Raw genomic sequence first — 20,924 nt, 5'->3', positions numbered from 1 at the left:
GACGTTACCAACATTTAGCATATATTGAGGAAGTGAATAATATTATACAACTTCGATTTAATATCATTGGTGATGACGCTCATCCAGTATGACAAATACTTATCTCATACACTCAATTTTATTTTGAAGGAAGACATGTGGTTTACTTCGTGATTCAATATTTAATGAAGACGCTATCGCCTACCGCTCACAAACAACAACTCGCACATACGTCAAATGACGATATTTTATTCCAAAATCTTCGTTCATCAATGCTTTCAACATCGCAAAAATATATATGAAATGTGCCTCTATCCATAGAGACGTGAAGATTCGCCTTCGAATAGCACATAAAATCAGCATAACTCATGCCATAATTCACCACATGGCACAAGGTGAGAGGTAAAATAGCGAAAATAACTCGCAACACCCGTTCAAACTATTACGGGAAAATTTACATAAATTACTTGAACCACATATAAATATAATAATAAGACATTATCCTTCCTTAAAAAAGTATGAAATTGGATTCAAAGAAAGCTATCCGTATCGTTAGCACAGCGTTAATATGTCAGATGAGCCTGTTGCCTCGTGTAAAATATAGCAAACACTTTTGGGCAAAATATAAGAGAAATATATTTCGAAGAATGAAAATATCACGCTTACACAATCCTCAATATCATAGTAACCGAATAGAAATGTAAAATTCCTTAAAGGTTAGTAGATGGCTGATATTTAACTCAGATACATGTCCGATGACATTACTATTTGAAACCCGCATGGCCGATGATGTTGACACCCTGTCATCATCCACCTTAAAATCACGTAGTAAGTGAAACTGCAAATCCAACATCGAATAATGCAAGAAACTAACATGGTAAAGATACTAAAAAGCTACTCAAACTACTGTACAATTAATAATCCCTTCAAGAAGAAAGTTAACTACATATTACTGCTACATAGAACAGATAATACCCAGTATAAATGAAATGTCGACTTAACTTGGATGTCTTGATGACCATGGTGTTCTTCTAGGCAGGATTCAAGGCATTAGGACGCCGTTGGCGTCGGTTCTGGGTTTTTAGTGCTGCATCATGATCCCAGCGATGTCTCCAAGGCACACGAACTTCACACTGCGTGCTTCCATTTCCTTGGCCGGTATCGAACTCGTATTACTTGCAGTACGCTGAAACTTTCACAAAAATATTAACACAAATCATACATACTTGTTGGAGAGTGACTATTAGGATGTCGGATCTGACGTGGTAATCTGACGAAAGATTTTAAATGTAATACCTGTCGTGGGTGAAAGGTTCAGCTGTATTAAAAAATTTTCTCGTCTTCTCTTGTGGTAATAACATGGTCTTTCACTCCTCAGCAGGTTATACCAAAGATAAACCAAAAAAAATATCATCCCTTTGCATTTCCCTGTCGGCACACCGCGCGAGACACTTGGGGTACAGTCCGGTCTTATAAAATTCACGGCCGATCACAGTAGATCAAAATGTCACAATACATACATACATACATACATACAAACATACATACATACACACATACATTAACATTATAGACTGTTATGCCTTTCAGCGTTCAGTGTGCAAGCCTCTGAGAATTTACTAAACGTCGCCACAATCTTCGATTTGCAACTAGTGTTGTGGCCTCATTTAGTTCTATACCTCTTATGTTTAAATCGTTAGAAACTGAGTCTAACCATCGTCGTCTTGGTCTCCCTCTACTTCTCTTACCCTCCATAGCAGAGTCTGTTATTCCCCTAGGTAAACTATCCTCCTCCATTCGCCTCATATGACCCCACCACCGAAGCCGGTTTATGCGTACAGCTTCATCCATCGAGTTCATTCCTAAATTAGCCTTTATCTCCTCATTCCGAGTACCCTCCTGCCATTGTTCCACCTGTTTGTACCAGCAATCATTCTTGCTACTTTCATGTCTGTAACTTCTAACTTATGAATAAGATATCCTGAGTCCACCCAGCTTTCGCTCCCGTAAATCAAAGTTGGTTTGAAAACAGACCGATGTAAAGATAGTTTCGTCTGGGAGCTGACTACCTTCTTACAGAATACTGCTGATCGCAACTGCGAGCTCACTGCATTAGCTTTACTACACCTTGATTCAATCTCACTTACTATATTACCATCTTGGGAGAACACACAACCTAAATACTTGAAATTATCGACCTGTTCTAGCTTTGTATCACCAATCTGGCATTCAATTCTGTTGAATTTCTTACCTACTGACATCAATTTAGTCTTCGAGAGGCTAATTTTCATACCAAAATCATTGCACCTATTTTCAAGTTCCACGATATTAGACTCCAGGCTTTCGGCACAGTCTGCCATTAAGACCAAGTCGTCAGCACAGGCCAAACTGCTTACTACATTTCCACCTAAATAAATCCCTCCCTGCCATTTTATACCTTTCAGCAGATGATCCATGTAAACTACGAACAGCAAAGGTGAAAGATTACAGCCTTGTTTAACCCCTGTAAGTACCCTGAACCAAGAACTCATTCTACCATAAATTATCACTGAAGCCCGATTGTCAACATAAATGCCTTTGATTGATTTTAATAATCTACAACCTTTAATTCCATAGTCCCCCAGTATGGCGAACATCTTTTCCCTCGGTACCCTGTCATATGCTTTCTCTAGATCTACGAAACATAAACACAATTGCCTATTCCTCTCGTAGCATTTCTCAATTACCTGGCGCATACTGAAAATCTGATCCTGACAGCCTCTTTGTGGTCTGAAACCACACTGGTTTTCATCCAACTTTCTCTCAACGACTGATCGCACCCTCCCTTACAAGATGCCAGTGAATACTTTGCCTGGTATACTAATCAATGAGATACCTCGATAGTTGTTGCAATCCTTCCTGTTCCCTTGCTTATAGATAGGTGCAATTACTGCTTTTGTCCAATCTGAAGGCACCTTACCAACAGTCCGTGCTAATCTTATTATTCTATAAAGCCATTTCATCCCTGCCTTCCCACTATACTTCACCATTTCAGGTCGAATTTCATCTATTCCTGCTGCCTTATGACAATGGAGTTTATTTACCATCCTTTCCACTTCCTCAAGCATAATTTCACCAACATCATTTTCCTCCTCCCCATGACTTGGCTGTTTGCAACACCACCAGGATGATTTCCTTTTACAGTGAGAAGAGAAGATGTTCAAAATATTCCCTCCACCTCTCCAGTGATTCCCTGGGATCTATTATGAGTTCACCTGAATTATTCAAAACACTATTCATTTCCCTTTTCCCTCCCTTCCTAAGATTCTTTATTACTGTCCAGAAAGGTTTCCCTGCTGCTTGACCTAGCCTTTCCAGGTTATTACCAAAATCTTCTCATGACTTCTTTTTGGATTCAACAACTATTTGTTTCGCTCTGTTTCTTTCATCTACTGTCTGCCTCGGCCCTTGTTTGGAGCCACTTCTGATAAGCCTTTTTTTTACGTTTACAGGCTGCTCTCACTTCATCATTCCACCAAGATGTTCGCCTTTTCCCATCTTTACACACAGTTGTTCCTAGGCATTCCCTTGCTGTTTCTACTACAGCATCCCTGTATGCCACCCATTCACTTTCTATATCCTGAACCTGCTTACTGTCTACTGCTTGAAACTTCTCACTAATCATATCCATGTACTTCTGTCTAATTTCCTCGTCCTGGAGATTTTCTACCCTTATTCGTTTGCAGACAGATTTCACTTTCACTACCCTAGGCCTAGAGATACTTCGTTCACTACAGATCAAATAGTGGTCTGTATCATCGAAAAATCCGCGAAAAACTCGTACATTCCTAACAGATTTCCTGAATTCAAAGTCTGTTAAGATATAGTCTATTATGGATCTGGTACTCCTAGCCTCCCATGTGTAGCGGTGAATAGCCTTATGTTTGAAGAATGTATTCGTAACAGCTAAACCCATACTAGCATAGAAGTCAAGCAAACGCTTCCCATTCCCGTTAGCTTCCATATCTTCCCCACATTTACCAATCACCCTTTCGTATCCTTCAGTTCTATTCCCAACTCTCGCATTGAAATCGCCCATTAGCACTATTCTATCCTTGCTGTTGACCCTGACCACGATGTCACTCAATGCTTCATAAAACTTGTCAACTTCATCCTCATCTGCACCCTCACATGGTGAATACACGGACACAATTGTTGTCCTAATTCCTCCAACTGACAAATCTACCCACATAATTCGCTCATTTACGTGCCTAACAGAAACTATGTTGCGTGCAATGGTATTCCTGATAAAGAGCCCTACCCCAGACTCTGCCCTTCCCTTTCTAACACCCGTCAGGTACACTTTTTAATCTCCTATCTCTTCCTCATTATCTCCCCTTACCTGAATATCACTTACTCCTAGCACACCCTGATGCATCCTCTTTGCTGACTCAGCCAGTTCTACTTTCTTTCTTCCATAAGCCCCATTAATATTGATAGCTCCCCATCGAATTCCATTTCGTTCGCCAAGTTGTTTCCAAGGTGCCCTCGCCTGTCAAATGGGAGTGGGACTCCATTACTCCCATAGGTCCGAGGCTTGCTTAAAATGTTCTGAGCTCGGTAAATTCATGAAGCAGGATTCTACCCTACTTGCACATAGTCCAAGTGAGGATCTCTCCTCTAATGGGTTATGGACCACCGGTGAATTGTATAGTCCTAGCCGCCTGAGTACAAGGAGGGCCAGGACTCAGAATATGTCCGAGATGCCCACTCCCATTCCATAGCAACTGGTATCCCGACTCTCAGGACCACTTACTATGCCACTCAGCCGTTGCCCATTTATATGTAGGCATATACATAGATCAAAGGTTAACATGGAATCATCAAATTCAGCGGTTAACTAGACAGTCAGATCGCTATATCAACATTTTGAAAACAGTAACGAAACGTACGTGGGGTGCTGATCCCTTGTCAGCGTTACAGCTATATCGCGCTACCATTCGCACTACCTTAGATTATAGTGCACACATAACAGATTTAGCTTCCAAACAAAATCTTTTAACATACAATTTTCCGCTTTACGTATAAGTGTTGGTGTTCTCAAAACAACACCGACTAACGCTCTGTTAGTTGAAGCCACAGAAGAGCCTCTTCATATTCGACGGTAAAAAATTGCGAAAAAGTTTCTGCTCAAGCACAGTAGATCGAACTCTATTATATTTCCTAAATTGAAATTACTATATGAATACTACCAACAGCGTCCCCCAAAAAGCCACCGATATCCTGCAATATATACGGCATACGTTGAAATGCAAAATATTCACGATTCCATTCTACGAACACCGCGTTTCATCATGTATTCATACATTTACGACATTATCATATTCCGTCCATCCAGAATTATAGTTTCTTCTTGTCCAACTACCCAATATTCACGTGAAATTAACTTGCAAACTCTTCCTCATAAGAGATTTAAGGGTTATTACATTACCAAGATTATCATATATTTACCGATGGGGCAAAATCGTCTACTGGCGTAGGGGCAGCATTCTTTGATCCCCAAACACACACAAGTTTTAAATATCCGTTGCCGAATAGTCTAACTGTATTTACAGCGGAACTCTACCAAGCTCTTTTATATGTTCAAAGACTGAGTTGCAGAAAAATACATAATTTTAGCGATTCCCAAAGTGTGCTTCAGGCTCTACAATCTTTTTCTCAAATTTACAATATGTATGTATACGAGGTTAAATACCTTCTTTTTCAACTCGAGAAGTTTGGCTTTTCTATAACGTTACTTTGGATAAAAGGACATAGTAATCACGTAGGTAATGATACAGCCGATTTAGCAGCCAAAGAGGCAAGTACTGATATCGCACATGTATTGCAAATTAAAATCCCGGTTTCCGATTTCTTCTCACGTATTAAAAGGGATGATCGTCAAGCGTGGAATACACTGTGGCGACTTTCTGCCGGTACGAAGGGACAACACTATTATCAATTGCAGCTTACCATTCCGAAACAACCATGGTTTGTCAATGGTACGTACACGCGACGCCATATTATTAATATTATAAGATTACGCTTTAATCATTCGCTAACCCCTGTTTATCAACATCGGTTTCACATAGCAAATAGCCCATCTTGTTCTTGTGGATACAATAATGGAGACAATGATCTTTTTTTTTTTCAGTGTCCCCAATATGCGCCTCAACAGAGACTCTTAATGCGGAAATTAATCAGTCTTCACGTACCTTTGCCCACGTGAGTTTCAGTATTGCTATTCCAACCTTCACCACAAATCATCACTATTCTTAACGATTATCTTGATTCCACTCAAATACGGTTGTAATTATGCTATAGTCATTCAGTTGTTTTACGAATGCATGGAAGTGACACTTCTATAAGTTACAAGGGCGTTCCCCACATCCCTTTTTTTGTAGGTCATATAGCGTTTCATTCTATTACATGCTACCAAGTATTTTATGTTTCTTAAGACTACTAGTGATGCGTGTGTAACCTTAAAGCGAATTAAGTGCAATATTAAGAACGGCTTGTGACTGGGAAACAGAACATTCAATTCCAACCAATCTCCTCAAGAAAGAAAGAAAGAAAGAAAGAAAGAAAGAAAGAAGAAAGAACTATGCAGTCGCAGACTGGTATAGGGTGATAACTTTAAAAAAACCTTCCCACCTGGGGAATTATGTTTTGAACGTGCAGTTTGTATAATAGTTCTTAGTGTATATAAGTAAATATGTAGCTAAGTAGGTAGTTTTATTTGGTACTTGTGATGTGGTAATGTTAGGTCAAATACGAGGTGAGTTATCTTGGCATAAGGCCTACTTGTAAATATGTTTAATGTATTTTTCCTGTTAAAATTATTTTGCTGCGTATGTATTACGGTAGCCTATATTCAGTTTGGTGTGTTATATGGACGTCATGAATATCTAAGTTTGGTGATGTTGTGTTCTGTTACAAGTGTGCGCGTGGTATGTAACGGATGGCCATTATTGTGCTGTGATAATATTTGAAATTTTCCGTTTCCTTGTTGTTTCCTTGCCGTCTTTCCTTAAAATTTGGTATATTTTTGTCTCTTCTATCGTGATGTATTGTTGGTTCATATTCATGTTTGTGGTTACTCTCTTGGGTGTGATTTGTGGTTCTTGTCGCGTGTTTTGGCTTTCGAGTGCCCGTAATTGACCTAACACTACACTTACACATGTCTCTAATTTTTTAAAATTTTCATTCTTATTATTATTATCATTTTTATTATTTTCATTGATTTAAAATTTGTTTTTCTCTCTCTGTATATTTATTTTGGCTTAGGGAGTTTATTTTCATTCCTATTGCGGGCTTTTAATGAGATCCTTGTTCTAATTATTTTAGTAAACCCGTATTTATCTTAACGTTTGTCAACAATGCTATTATTATTTTTCATTTTAATCGAGGACTTAGACAACCCGAGTGCGAAAGATAAGGTAGTCTGGTCCTTATCTTATCGCCTCTGATTTGTATTATTGTGTTATCTGCTCTGGTCTGCCGGTTACGTAACTTATTATGGTCATTATTGGGGGATTGTGTGAATTGTCGCCGGCGCGATAAGTGCATCTTGTGGATTGCTCCATGATAATTAGTATGACTGTTTCTTTCTGGAACTGAAATATTTTTTTTGGTGGGGGGGTCACGGTGACGTGATGTGAACTGGTTCTTTCCTGTAAATTATGTGTCGGTACTTTTATTTATTGTCTCTCCTTAACATGACGTTTTGGTCTTAAATTTTGGTTTTATTTAGGTCGTTTTTTTTCTGGGCGTGTCTCCTGACGGGACATTATGTCTGTTTTGCTGTGTTCTGTGTTTATTGTGATACGTGGGTTGGTGGGACCTTATTTTTCCACTGGGGTGCTGTCGAAAGCTCTCGATTTTCATTCTAATGACTTCCCCTTTCTGTACTAAATTTTAAATTAATTTAATATTAACATTCTTCAGGCATGTGTCTATCAATAATAACTATTTAATTAAACTGATGCATCAGTACACATGTATATATATTTTTGGTAACAGAAAAGTACTATTTATTAGAGATACGGTACCATTTAATTTAAATTTATTTAATTTCTTTTTTAATGAATTCTCATCTTACTTCTTAATATTGTGTCTGTTTTCTCTTGCAATTTTATTATGATTCCTCTGAGGTATTTAATTTTCTGTAAAATTGATGTATAGTGGTAACCATTATTTATTAATTATATTTTTATTTTAAAATTTTATGAAAATTTTGGGTGTTATTTTGATGTTGCTTGTCCGGTAGTCCCTTGATCCACTCCTCTCTCGTTCCCTTTTGGGTTGGTTCCAGTTCTCTTCCTTGCTTGTTGTGTTTTTATGCTGATTTGTTATGTATTATTGCTCCTTTAAATTTTACCTTGTGTGCTAATGTCCCTATGACATCTGTCATTTATTTATTTCTGTATTTAGGGGCGTTGCATCGTTTTGACGATTCAACAGAAGCTGGATATTGTACGAAATATAGAACGAGGTTTTACCGTTAAACAGTGCGTGCCCAATATAACGATTGTGATTCTACCTTGTGGGATATTGTACGCAACAAAGACAAACTTAGTCCGATGCAAACAGTGGTATGGCAAACCGAAAAACTATGAAAAAATCTACATTTGAGGAGCTTGCCCAATGCATGTTGGAGTTGTTTTCACAACAGCGAGCTGAAGGGACTCCAGTATCGGGACCAATCTGTATGACTAAAGCAAAATTTTTCTTCGAAGCTCTTGGGATGGAGGGTGATTTTAATGTGTCATCCGGATGGTTTCCATGCTTTAAATAGTGGCATGGCATCCATGATATCAGTGTAAAAGGCGAGATGTTAAGTGGAAATACAAAAGTTGCTCAACAGTTCAATTCGGATTTTGAAAAATTTGTTCTGGATGACGGTTTGGTCCCAGAACAAATTTACTATGCAGATGAGCCTGGCTTGTATTGGAAATGCCTACCAACCTGCACTCCTGCTTTCAAACAGGAGCGTTGTGCACCAGCCTATAAAGCATCTAAAGAAAGGATGACGATTATGACCTGTGTGAACTGTACTTTCAGTACGCCTGTTCTGTTTTTAACTTTTTGCAGATTAACCATAATTTTACTTATCCGGGAAGCCTTGCCCCTACATTATCCCAAGTTAATCAAGAGTTGAGTGTATATGTATTGAAAAGGAGGATGTAACAAAAACTTTTCTATTGTAAAGTGAACTCTTACAAAGCAAACACAATATTATTTACAATTCATTACAAATTGAAGGATGTTATTCCTTCTCTGGTTTTTCTTTCCAGGCCATAATGTACCCATGAAACCAGTATTACCGAGCTCACTCAGGGTTGGCTTGTCCGACTCAGATAGAGCATGTCTGACATTATTGGCTTATCACACAGAAGACCAGAAAGCGACTGCAACTTCATACAACCAACACTGATGTGTTCCTTCTCTTCCCATCCCACTCTCTTCTAGGCAGCCCTTTCAGGTGCCGGTTGTTTACCTATAGAGAAGCACAATAATACCATCAGCTGCGATGACTGGTGCTGCTTTCTCTTGTTCCCTGTTTACAAAAACTGTGTGTTTAACTCAAAAATTGTAATTATTTATTTGCAAAGAAAGAAGAAAGAAAATAACATAGTTCAGGCTACAAATGCAGCCTGCAAAGTAGAATATCTCAGAGGTGGTGTGTTGTATTGTTGCAGTGTTGCACAACTCCCAATAATTTTACACTTCGTTTGCCATCTTTTCTTCTAATTTTTTAGTTTAATAAATCTAAAATATATTCTAAAATATGTTAACATCAGTCATCTTTGGTTGTTCGATGTACTAACGCTTCATAATGGACCAGTAAATGCTGCTAGCTTCAAATCAAACTCAGGGGGTTTGCTTTGCTACAGCAACTCCCAGGCAGACAGCATGAGCAATGTAGTTTCAGCAGGAACAAGTATAAGCCTGTACGTAGTATCAGGTAATATGCTCGCCAGTATCGGTCCTTGGGTGTTGAACGAGACCATCAAGTCCCCTATTTAGAAACGATCCCAAATGTCTCTGTTAGATTGCATCATACTGAAGATATTACTTGATTCCTGCCTTTTTTCCCCTCTCCTAATAGTAATTTTTTTCCATGCCACTAGAGTATGCCATATCGGACCATCCACAATATTACCAACATTTTACACCAATGAAAAACAGGAGAGCAAACTTTCAAATCAATTGAGGTTAAAAATAACTGTAGTTAGACCCTACCTATACTGTATAATTAGCCTCTTATTTTCTGTGTTTTAAATGCCATATATATTTCAGTTTTAAAAGGAATCTAGTTCATTACTTAATTATAATAAAGCATATTGTTATTTCTGTAAGCTTTTCATATAAAAATATGACACAGAAAATTCTGCTGCAACACCCAGCTTCAGATACCACCAGACACCACTGGAAGATAAAAAAAGCCAATACTCAACTGCTTTGAAATATCTTATGGCTCTTTAAATGGCAAATTGTGCTCGATCTATTTTTGTTTTTGTAACTACCACATCAGGAAAAAATATCACATTGCATTTTGTTTTCTTGGACTTCAGGAATACTCCGACATCTATGACTCACTTGATAGCCAAGAATGTTGCCTATGCTAAAAATATTCCATTCAATGAATTATGAGCAGATCTTTTCCATCCAACATAAATCAAAGGCTCAGGCTCAAATGACAAGACAGATTCTGCTATCCACCTCGTGGCTTGACTGGGGTAAATCAGACCTACAGTATGGATGTTATTTAAAAAGAAGTGAAAATCAGGGACCCTTTATGGTATAATCCTATGAACAGGGTGTCCAGCATGTAAAATAAAAAAAGGAGAAAATACATAAGTTTTAACTTCCTTGTATTATAGTGGATTTTTTTTGCTAGTGGCTTTATGTTGCACTGACACAGATAGGTCTTATGGCGGTGATGGGATAGGAATGGCCTGGAAGGAAGAAGCCATGGCCTTAATTAAGGTACAGCCCCAGCATTTGCCTGGTGTGAAAATGGGAAACCATGGAAAACCATCTTCAGGGCTGCCGACAGTGGGATTCGAACCCGCTATCTCCCGGATGCAAGCTCACAGCCGCGCGCCTCTAACCGCACGGCCAACTCGCCCGGTGTATTATAGTGTAATAATCATTAAAAACTGTGAAATTTCAATTAAATCACTCAACAAAACAAACTAGTATGTGTTATAAATTGATAACTCACATTACTGAGGTGTTCCTGCACTGTGCCCACACGTAGGAGTATTCGCTCAAATCATGGATTCGTTGAAGCAACTTCTTTATCTGTGTCTACTGGTGAAACTGTTCACACGAAGAATTGAAAGAACGGACCTTGAGTGTCACACATGCCATAATAGTGTCAATGTCCAGTTTATTTATTCCGTCTGTCCATAACAAGTTCATAATTGAAAACCACGCTTCGGGGAGGAATTGGGTCTGAAGTGGGTAATGGCCCAGACGAAAATGCTAAACCAGCGATCGCTTCCACATGAAATTTCATGAAAATTTATACACACTTATCTTCCATAGACAAATTATCACTGGAACTGGAATTCCATATTGGCCACTTAAATATTATATTACTTTTTTCTACTCAAAGTACAGGTCGTTGTCTATAGGAACAACAGAATTGTTTAAAATAACCGCCAATATAATATCTTTAAGGTTAGACAAAGATGTAAGATCTTCAACTGGATTTTTTCAAGACCCATTTTTCGATGTAAATACATAGAACACGTCATATTACCGACGTAACCCAATGCAGTGCCGATGCCCAACTTAAAGAAGCACGCTTAAAGAGACAGTAGACTCAGTCACTCAGTCGTGTATCCCTCCTTTAAATGAAAAAAAATCCCTCTCCTGATTAACTAGATATGTCTCGCCACATGTAGGGCTGTACAGTGAATTTAAATCCAAAATAGGTCATCTATATCACTAAAAGTTATTTACCAAAAGTATACCCTACAGGGGAGTGAGAAGAATGATATTTACCCAGCCGCAACCCACGACTGCTTCCAGGACAGCAGCCGACCAAGAAGCCAGCCAGGAGAAGACCTCACCGGGTAGCGGCAATCAGGTGAGATCGAAACATCCCCCTCAACAGCTCTTGCAATGTTTCCGCTGTTTGAGGTGGGGCCACCGGCAGAAGAGGTGTGGGCTCTAAGTGAGGTGCAACTGCTGTGGTGGTGATCACCACTACACGGCCTATGCAACACTTAAGGAGGCGCCGGTGTGCGCCAACTGAGCGGGGGGCCACCCGGCCTCCCATCTCAGTTGTCCTGTTTACCCGGCCATGGCGCGGGCAGAGAGGAAGGAGGCCCCACGTCATGACCCACCCCCTTCCAGCAGGCCCCCGCCTCGGCGGGCTTGGCCTCATTCTCCGGGATCGGAGACTGGGTACGAGTGACCCCAAGGAGGTGGTGCTGTGTGACGGGCCCTAGTGGTACTCGACGCATGGCTCTGCAGCCGGCAAGGCCTGCACTAGTCACAACAGTCCCCAGACGGACTGATCCCCTGGCAGATGGAATGGCGAGGAATATGTTTATGACTTGTGCATGATACCTGTTCCCAACTAACACTACCTCTGGACTTTTCCAGCCCACATCCTTGCATGTGCTATCACAATATGTCAGGTTTTACATGTAGGCTATTTCTCTTTTCTGCCTATGTGGTTTTTCCCTGACCCTTCAATACTATACTTCAACACCACCTTACCTAACACAAACTCTTGCCGTGGTAGCGAGTCTAACTCGGAAACTGGCAGATACTCCTTGTATCACTTCCCACTTTTCCCTGCTACCTCTTTCTTCTTAGAAATTAATAGCATGTCGGAGGCCACTGTCGGTTATTTTAATGTGACATTAAACATCACAAAACCGAATGAGTTGGCCATGCAGTTAGCGGAACACAGCTGAGAGCTAGCATTCGGGAGATAGTGGGTTCGAAACCCCATTGTCGGCAGCCCTGAATATGGTTTTCCGTGGTTCTCCATTTTCACATCAGGCAAATGTTGGGACTGTACCATAGTTAAGGCCACGGCCGCTTCCTTCCCACTCCTTGCCCTTTCCTATCCCATCGTCACCTTAAGACCCATCTGCGTCGATGCGACGTAAAGCAACTTGTAAAAAAATACAATAAAAAATTCAGGACCGAACAAGTTAGTTTGCGTTTCGAAGGTGGGTGGTTTGAATCCTACCATTGGCAGCACTGAAGATGGTTTTCCATGGTTTGTCATTTTCACATCAGGCAAATGCTGGGGTTGTACTTTAATACTTTCTTATCCCATCGTCTTACAATGTAGTGACTTTTTATTCCACCTTTTCAATACAATTGCTTTTATGTTCTTAGATCATAATGCTACAACACTAGTTTATAGGGACATGTTACACTTGAATTTCAAGCATCCTCAGTCTCAAATTTTAACATAGAAGTCAAATTACAATTGTTTTTAATAAACTAGAACTCTGAGAAAACAATTTTAGCCAAATTTTCAACATTTGAAGATACTGTGTTTTGGACGTCAATATCTTTAGAATTAACGGTTATTCCAATTTTAGTATAGTCATTCATATTGTTAAACTATTAATGTGTTCTTAAATTCCTATGTTTATATATTTTATTACTTCATTTTAGATTTATAATTAAGCACAAATTTGTCTAAAGTACCAAATATGACAGGTCTTAACCTTGAGATGATTATATAGGCTGAGGATGCGTAAGTTTGTGGTGTTCCGCATATAGTGGTACTAATCATGGGTACTGTAAACCCATAGTGACCCACCCACTATTCCTACTAATCACAAACCTATTGTGTACCTAACATAGTGGTACTACTCGCAGATCAAAGCAACATATCTTAAGAGGCTATTATGTGTATCGAAATTCACTCCCTCTAGACTAACATATGAGCTCGTCGGAGAACATTTCTTCATAGAACAATTAAGACAGAAAATGCCCCTACCATCCACAAAGGCATATCAGGAACTCTTAGAAGAACTTCAGAACAAGAAAAAAGGGATATGGCTGGAATTCTACTTGACCGAAGCAATGTCTACAGACTGGAAAGGTGCAGACTACGATTTGCGCCACACGCTGACGCGATTCGCAGTGCAAGGGTTCCACCATCGCGTATGCAAGAAAAAGGGTTTCTACACTCCGGACGAAGTATCGTGTGTATGTGAACAGTGCGATAAACAGTGTGATCGGTATCATGCGCTATGGTGTCACCAGAGACGTGTATCCCTAACAAAACTTTGTAGCGACTAAATTGCTATATGCAGAACATCTATGCACGTTTGTGCGCTTTTCTCTTATTATTTACTACTCGCAAGTAAAGCCGAACCCATGGTTTTCCCCACATGAAGGTACTAATAAGTAGTTTCATGGTTCTAATTCAATCATCCCTTGGTCGCCCCTTTTAGTCGCCTCTGTACTGTATTTCAACATTAATGCTAGCATTTGTCAAGAGGTTGCTTCTAAGGTAAAGACAGTGTTATATTGTGCAGGGTCTTGCCATTGACCATGAACGAAGAAACTGCCTCGCAGGCTTGTAAGAACAGTGTTTTGTCAGTGTTAAGTTCTATGCTGATATTGGCATTTACTTGGATAAAGGGAAACCTGGTAATAGAGTAATGGAAAATGTACCATTCCTTGGGACTGGTTTCGCAGTACACCATCTACTGGTTAAAAGCATACTTGACTTTTCATCACCAAACGATAGAACATCGGTGCTTTCCTTCAGATGCAAGAATAGGGGATACTCAATGATTAACTTCCACGCTCCTACCAATGACTCTAACAGGAAAAACCCAGAAATGACAAACCAGTACTGGGATGCCCTTGAAGAAACCCTTGATAAAGTACCAAATCATCATACGACTATATTGTTAGGAGATTTCAATGCCCAGATCGGTAGAGAACAGAAATACCGGAAGATTGTCGGAAGATATCCTGCCCATAAGAGAACCAACAAAAATGGGGAACGCTTAATCAGTGTCTGCACCAAGTATGGATTACTTTTGATGTCTACAGCTTTCAAACACCTTCCCAGAAAGGCAATGACATGGCGATGCCCAAATAGCATGATGGGTGAATTCCAAATTGACCACGTAGCAATAGACAAGCTGCACCACAGGGATATTATGAATGTCAAAGTGATACGAGGAGCCAACATTGACTCTGATCACTACCTGTCTCTGGTTAAAACGAACCTGAAACCACTAATAAAGACCACGGGTATGTTAGCAAAAAACACGAAGATCCCTAGGTTTGATATCACCAAACTCAAAGAAGACAGCACTAGTTACCAAGAGAGGCTGATTCATAATACCAACAGGATTAACACATCTACAAAATGGGATCAACTTAGGGATGCCATAACAGTAGCGGCTCAGGAAACAATCCCCAATAGACCTAAAGGGAACAAGCATCCGTGGTGGTCCAGCGAATGTGATAAAGCTATAGAAGCTAGGCGGCTAGCGTGGATCAAATGGAATGTACATAAGAACGAAGCTAATTTACAAGCCTTCATTGCACAGAGGAAAACTACGTCGAGCATCATAAGAGGGGCCAAGAGGAAGCACAACCAGGAACTGATTAAGCAAGCAGAGGAGGATTTTGTAAGGAACAACTCTAGAGATCTATACAAGGGCCTCAAGCAACAAACAACCCAATTCGCTTCCCCTGCTTTACATCTCCAGAGACCAGATGGATCGCTGTGTCTTAATGACAGCGATTGTACCAAGACCCTAGCTAACTACTTCAAAGGACTCTTAAATGCAGAAGAACCTATTGAACGTCTCCAAGTTACAGAACCAACTAACCCCAATACTGAGTTTATCCCTCCTCCAACGTATGAAGAAGTCAGAGATGTAATTAAATTACTCAAGAACAATAAAGCTTCTGGAGAAGACGGGATAGTAGCAGAAATGCTAAAACATGCCGGAGAACACACCTTCAGGAGCATACATAAAGTAATTCTGGACATATGGACTAGTGAGAGGCTCCCAGATGATTGGACGTCAGCCATTATCCATCCAATCCACAAGAAGGGAAGCAAAACAGATCCCAGTAACTACAGAGGAATATCACTCCTTGCTGTTACCTATAAGATATTTTCCAAGATTCTGGAACGCCATGTCACAAGACAGTTGGATAAAGAGTTAGGAGAATATCAAGCAGGGTTCAGAGCATCGAGGTCCTGTACCGAGCAGATACAAAATCTGAAGACCATCCTTCAATACAGCAAATCAAGAGCTCGACAATGGGTAGCTATATTTGTCGACTTCCAGAAAGCATACGACTCAGTAGATAGAATTACTCTTTACAATACATTAAGAGAACTAGGACTTAACGACAAGATCAACAGGCTGGTGCAAGCAACCTTGCACAATACCACAGCCAGAGTAAAGTTTAGAGGACAACTCTCGGAGAGTTTCGCCATTAAAACAGGGGTGAGACAAGGAGATGGCATCTCATGTATATTATTTAACTGCGTTCTGGAAAAGATAATTAGAGAGTGGATGAGATTCCTTCCAGAGAACACTGGATTACGGATGGGGATTAAAGCAGACAACCTGAGGATACCATGCCTAGCCTTTGCAGACGATCTGACTTTATTGGCAAATGACATACAGGAGGCTACTACTCAGCTCCAAACACTGCACTCAATAGCGGCTAAAACGGGTCTTTTGATCAACATAGGAAAGACCGAGTTTGTTACTAACATCAAAGATGCCCCTGGAAAGATGAGAGTCAGTGATAATATCTACATCAAGAGAGTCAAAAGTGTAAAGTACCTTGGGGAATGGTTCTCAGAGGACCTCAGCGAAACAATGGCTCTTGAACACAGGAGACTCAAACTAGATAAGGCTTACCATGCCTGTAGAAAGCTGTATGCTTCAAAAAATCTGTCGATGAATGTCAAACTAAGACACTACAATGCAGTAATCAGACCGTCAGTCCTCTATGCAGCAGAGTGTCTATATTTAACTAAGAAGACCCCACTAAGAGCCCTCGAGGTACAAGAAAGAAAGTTCCTGAGACGGATAGTGGGACCAAGAATTTTACCAGATGGAAGCCGATGGTATCAACCAAATCGTGAGCTATATAAACACCAAGAAAATCTCATAGATGCCATCAGAAGAAGGCGACTGGCTTTTTACGGACACCCATCCAGAATGGACTCAAATAGATTATCTCATAGGATCTTCAAGGCTGCTAACAAGGGCAAAGCTACTGGGTTCGTGTGGATGAAGCAAGTGGAGAAGGACCTTTTGGAACTCCACATAAATCAAAACGACATAGCTGATCGGAGTAACTATCATACAACTCTTAAAACTAAATCCTTTGTAACATCCCTCACAGAAGTTACCCACAGACCAAAAGACGAGACCAGGAAATGGTCTGAGGAACGTAAGATTGAATTTAGCCGGAAAATGAAGGACTACTGGGCCATCAGGAAAGCTCGAGGTACCAACAAGAAAACAGCTGCCAAACCAGCCGCTAAGAACACCAATTGTGGCAAACAACGACGATGACTTCAAGAAACAGCTAAAACACAAGCACCGTGGTCCATAGATGGCCCTAACGAATTAAAAAAAATAATAATAATATTCAGTGGCATAACCACGAAAGGTGCTAGACGGACTTAAAGTTCCCCACATTCAAATATAATAATGACATTCAGTGGCACAGCCACTTAAGGTGCTCCCCCTCCTCTCCCTGGCACTCTGAGCTGGTAGATGCTTTTCTTTCTTTCAACTAATGGCTGGCTTTTGCAGATAACAAATGCAAGCAAGTTTTTTTTCACTTTTAAAGAAACGCTTTATAGTTTATAGTTTTCTAACAAGCACTACAAATACAGGAACTTGTCTGATGATGATGATGATGATGCTTGTTGTTTAAAGGGGCCTAACATCTAGATCATCGGCCCCTAATGGTACAAAATGTAATGACAAATTAAAAGTTCAAAATCATCTACTGACTAAAATAAAAAGAAGCCATGAAGAATGAATGGAGGATATGAATTTAAAACAATCAATGGATCCGACCCAAAAACTAAAAAAAAATAGTATTACTCACCAAGGGACCACTTCTAATGCACAATACTGAATCGAGGAGGCATGTTGGCTAAAGGGGTCCAAAATCCAGGTCAACGGCCCCTCATAATGGTACTGATTGCTAGTAAAGTAGAACCATGGTATTTGTCATATTGGGGCACTAATCAAAAATAGCGTAGACTCACGGGGGTCACAAGTATTGTACATCGCACAGGTAACGCAGACCTATGGTGTTTCTCACATAATGGCGCAACTCATAGGCAATGCAAACCGATGGTGTTCCTCACCTACGTGTACTAATCACGGACGCCAGTATTCCTGTGGTGTTCTTCATATAGTGGGTACTAATCACAGGCAACGCAGACCCACGGTGTCGCTCATATAATGGTACTAATCACAGGCAATGCCCAGACCCATGGTGTTTCTCACAATGATACTAATCACGGGTACTGGAAACCCACAGTGAACCACTCTCTGCTACTACTAACTACAAACCTCTGGTGCACCTACTATAGTGGTACTACCCGGAAGTAAAGGCAACTCTTGGTGTTCCCTGCGAGATGGTACTAATCAAAAGTAGTTTCATGGTTCTAATACAATCATCCCTTGGTCCCCCATTTGATTCACCTCCCACGGCAGGCAGGGGATACCATGGGTGTATTTTTCGTTTGCATCCCCCACCCACAGGGGGTAGACAGAGAGAAAAAGATACACTGACCAGGAACTTGTCTTGCACACAATTATTTCTCTTGGGTGCCATAAACTACTTTCAGTATCTTCCATGGTGAGGTAATGTATTGACTGACAAGTTGCTTAATTTTAAGAAGTCGACAATATCATTGGGCAGCAGTGCTTAATGGTGTTGCCTCTTAGCAATAACAATTTACACTTACATAGATGGTCGATGTCAAATATGGGAGAAAGTAGGCTACATTGTATCTGATATGAAAGAGATCTAGTGTAAGAATTGCAATAATTAATTGCTTGAATAACATTGGCCTTAAAACATTTGTTTGTATATGATTTGTAGCAGTTAATCGTTATAGCCCTCCCCAAATAAAAATAAATTATATAAGTAAAGGAGTGGAATCAGAGGTAAGGCTTTTTGCGGATGATGTTATTCTCTATAGAGTAATAAATAAGTTACAAGATTGTGAGCAACTGCAATGTGACCTCGAAAATGTTGTGAGATGGACAGCAGGCAAAGGTATGTTGATAAACGGGGTTAAAAGTCAGGTTGTGAGTTTCACAAATAGGAAGAGTCCTCTCAGTTTTAATTACTGCGTTGATGGGGTGAAAGTTCCTTTTGGGGATCATTGTAAGTATCTAGGAGTTAATATAAGGAAAGATCTTCATTGGAGTAATCACATAAATGGGATTGTAAATAAAGGGTACAGATCTCTGCACATGGTTATGAGGGTGTTTAGGGGTTGTAGTAAGGATGTAAAGGAGAGTGCATATAAGTCTCTGGTAAGACCCCAACTAGAGTATGGTTCCAGTGTATGGGACCCTCACCAGGATTATCTGATTCAAGAACTGGAAAAAATCCAAAGAAAAGCAGCTCGATTTGTTCTGGGTGATTTCTGACAAAAGAGTAGCGTTACAAAAATGTTGCAATGTTTGGGTTGGGAAGAATTGAGAGAAAGAAGAAGAGCTGCTCGACTAAGTGGTATGTTCCGACCTGTCAGCGGAGAGATGGCGTGGAATGACATTAGTAGATGAATAAGATTGAATGGCGTTTATAAAAGTAGGAAATATCACAATATGAAGATAAAGTTGGAATTCAAGAGGACAAACTGGGGCAAATATTCATTTATAGGAAGGGGAGTTAGGGATTGGAATAACTTACCAAGGGAGATGTTCAATAAATTTCCAATTTCTTTGAAATCATTTAGGAAAAGGCTAGGAAAACAACAGAATCTGCCACCTGGGCGACTGCCCTAAATGCAGATCAGTATTGATTGATTGATTGATTGATTGATTGATTGATTGATTGATTGATTCTGGCTGCATCATTGACAACATTAAAAAAAAAAAATTTTTACCTTTTTTCTTTTCAATTCCTGCAGTTATGACAATCCCCCGAAATGTATCTTCATCTTTTGCCTTCTACTAACACAAGGAAAGAGGAGGGAATGAAGAGATGATACAAAAAAGTAGGTAAAACCAGTTTTATTATGCAATATTAATTTAAATATCTAAAATATCTTATTCTTTGTAACAAAAGATAGGAAATACATTTTATGTATGGTATATATATATATAAACATTAATTACATATGATATATACATAATAATATTGACATATACAAATTTGTACAAGGAGATACAGTAGGAGAAGAGAATAACAGAAAGAACTGCACCATGTTATTTTAATATGGACTGAACAAGGAATAATAATAATAATAATAATAATAATAATAATAATAATAATAATAATAATAATAATAATAATAATAATAATAATAATAATAATAATAATAATAATAATAATAATAATGACATGTTGCTTAATTTTAAGAAGTGGACAATATCATTCGGCAGCAGTGCCCAATGGTGTTGCCTCTTAGCGATAACAACGTACACTTACATGGATGGTCAATTTCAAATATGCCTTCATGTTTTTTCTGTAAGCTTGTACCAATTTGGTACAGTAGCCTTTATTAATATTATTATTATTATTATTATTATTATTATTATTATTATTATTATTATTATTATTATTATTATTATTAAATTTTGATTCAAATCCAGTCACATATGGATAAATATTTGGTAAATTTTCATTTAATATCTTCAGGAAACAGATAATAATCACTGATTTGTTTCTTCTAAGAGCAG

Source organism: Anabrus simplex, chromosome 12, assembly GCF_040414725.1.
Source record: "Anabrus simplex isolate iqAnaSimp1 chromosome 12, ASM4041472v1, whole genome shotgun sequence".
Lineage (NCBI taxonomy): Eukaryota > Metazoa > Arthropoda > Insecta > Orthoptera > Tettigoniidae > Anabrus > Anabrus simplex.
This window is presented reverse-complemented; position numbering follows the sequence as displayed.